Here is a 3238-nt window from a genome sequence, read left to right as displayed (position 1 = left end):
GAATCACTCTTGGTAGGAGAGGGCTATGTAGCCTCACTTATGATGAGGCTATGCACAGGGGTGATTGTCACTCTTGGTGGGAGAGGGCTATGCAGTCTGAGCTTGACTCATTGCATAAGAATCAGACTTGGGATTTGGTTTCCTTGCCTCAGGGTAAGAAGGCTTTGCCATGCAAGTGGGTGTACAAGCTAAAAAGTACCCCTAGACACCCCAAGCTGGCATATAAGGCTCGATTTATTGCTAAGGGTTTTAAGCAGGAGTATGGTGTTGAATTTGATGGAGTCTTTTCTCCTATGGTCAAGATGACCACTCTATGCTTAGTCTTGGCCTTGGTTGCATAGCTTGACCTGGACTTGTACCAGATGGATGTCAAGATGACTTTTTTTACATGGGGACTTGCATAATGAGATTTACATGGAGCAGCCTAAGGGCTTTGCAGACCCTGTAGGGAACACCTACCACTAGTGTGTAAGCTAAAGAAGAGTCTATATGGCTTGAAGCAGACACCTAGGAAATGGTACCATAAGTTTGATGCATTCATGCAGTCACACGGCTACAGCCGCAGCGCTATGGATGAGTGCTTGTACATAAAGAAAGCCCGTGACAGTTCTTTATTGATTTTGGTACTCTATGTGGATGACATGCTTTTAGTAGGGACAGCTCATGAGGAGCTAGATGCAATTAAGGCTCATCTCAAGAAGAGCTTTGAGATGCAAAATCTGGGACATGCCTCTCATGTACTTGGTATGCACATTATGCGTGATAGATCTCACGGACTACTCTATCTGTCACAGAGGGAGTACATTATTAAAGTCCTTGAGCGCTTCCGCATGCAAGATGTTAAGCCTATTGGCTATCCATTACCTTCTCATGTGTAGGTTTCACAAGCCGATTGTCCGCAGATAGATGAGCAGAGGGCCGAGACGGCCAAGATTCCCTATGCATCAGCCATGGGCAGGTCTATTGACCTTTTCAAGATTGGGACTGAGCAGAATCCTACACACTTGCTCACGAAGAGCCGCACTACTGAGCGCTTTGCCTTCCTCAGGAGATTGATGGGCATTGGATGAGATGACGTCTTTTTCCTCATCATATTGTACATGTGTACATGTTGTACTATCTTTTCTTTTTTCTCTCTCACTAGGGCAGATTTGCCTTTAAGTGGGAGGTTGTTGGGGATAAAGGCGCCTCCGCCTAGCCGCCCGTGTATTACTACACTGTTGACAGTACCCACCACTACACACTGCAGGTGGCGGGTGCCCATCATAGTTACTTATTCTTTATTATTTTAGTGACAATTTGAATAAAGGAAGGCCTAGCCACACATTGTGGTTATTGGAGTTTCCACTTTTGAGTCTCTCTCTCTCTCTTGGCTCTTGCTCTCCATCCACCATAGCTCTCACCACCAAGCTTCTTCCTCTTGGGTTCCACTTTCCTTTCACTTTACATGACATGGGATTGGGGAGGAGATTTATAAAGTTTGTAAGTACTTTATTTGGCAATTCATTCTCTAGAATTGCAATTAATGGAGAAATGACTGATTCAATACTTCTTAAAAGATCAATTAAACAGGGCTGGCCCCACTGTTATTTGCTACTGTAGTAGATGCATTGGGATGGCTAGTTTAGGATGATCAAATTGAAAAGGGGAACATCAAGAGGATCAAACTGCCCAATAATAAAGGCATGGTTTTAAATCAATTTGTTGATGATACTAATGGGACCATTAATAATGACCCTATCTCACTAGTAGCTTTTTGGAATTGTCTTCAAACTTTCTGTAAAGTCTCTGGATCCGACCGTTATAAACCCAGTCAAAATAGGTATCAAATCTTTGATTTCCTCACCCCTTAGATGGCTAATTGAGGTTGGGTGCAAAGAAATAGAAAGGGGCAAGGTTTTTAGAATTCTTGGAATTCATATGGGGCTTGATATCTCTATGAAGCAAATATGGGATTGGGTACTAGAGAAAATTAGAAAACAATTTGAGAAATTGAAAAGGCTTCAACTTAATATGGTTGGCAAGTGCCTAATGCTCAAACATATCCTTATCCCCTCCAGTATCTATTTCTTAGCATGCTGGTAGCCAACCAAAACATGATTGAAACAATTGGAGCAGCTAGCTAGAAATTTCTTGTGGAGTGGAGATGCGGGATAAATTTAGGATCCCCAAAGTCTCATGGGCTGTGTGTACAAAACCCAAAAATCTTGGGGGACTAGGGCTTCCAAACCTAAAGACATTGGCTAGTAAACTTGCAGTAAAATGGGTTGCCAGGAGTATTGATAGGGAGGAAGAGGATTGGACTACCTTGTTACACTCCTCTATCAATCAATTTCCAGTTGTTGGCTGTCCAAGATGGAAAATTTTAGATTTGCTCATTGTTATCCTAGGCCCAATAGAAATTAAGACAACAAGGTGCTCATAATTGATGAAGGGGATTTGGCAGGCCTAGTTTAAATATAAAAAACTGATAGTCCCATCTTCACATTCCAACTTAACCTTACCTTGGGATGCACTCTGTATGGTTTAGTTTTTTTCACCAATCTATTTCAAAGAGCGATTTGAATAAAGATGCCTACAAAATATACTAGAAGGGGATTAGAACTTGGGGTGATATATGGGATCTTAACACAAAAATTTGGCTAAGCAATGTACAACTCATGACTAAATTTGGCCTACTTCCAGCTAAAGTCAACATGGTAACCCACAAAATGAAACTATGGGATCCACACCTCTCAATAGTTACCATCAATCTAAAACAGCCTTTCAACCCTAGAGGAGTATGTCTAATTTGAGACAAGCCTCTTCTGTCCCTTCTAGATCTTCAGGTATGCAATAAAGATTTATGTGCTAAGCTCAATGAAAGGTGGCACATTAACTGAAGTAATAAACAATGGAATTACAGATTTACTAATATTTGGATGAAAGTTCTTCAGCCTAAGATGTCCTGTCTAATGTGGCTCATAATCCCTAAAGGTCTCTGGACTAATGAAAGGGCTTTAAAGGCAGGAATTGGAAATGGATTTTTCCCAAGATGTAATACAAATGTGGAATCAATATCACATATTTTCTATAACTGTCATCATAACACTAACTTTTTTTTATTCTTGCAAGTGTTGTTAATGCCAGTCCACCCAACTAAGTTCACCTGGAAAGATAATCTTGGGTGAAATATATGGCATATCTCTAGTAGTTTGGAATTGGATAAAAATCCTCTTTCTTTGGAATATATGGATAT

This window comes from Lygodium microphyllum, chromosome 1 (assembly GCF_053477565.2).
Source record: "Lygodium microphyllum isolate KBCC chromosome 1, Lygodium_microphyllum_v1.1.10, whole genome shotgun sequence".
In the NCBI taxonomy this organism is placed as follows: domain Eukaryota; kingdom Viridiplantae; phylum Streptophyta; class Polypodiopsida; order Schizaeales; family Lygodiaceae; genus Lygodium; species Lygodium microphyllum.
This window is presented reverse-complemented; position numbering follows the sequence as displayed.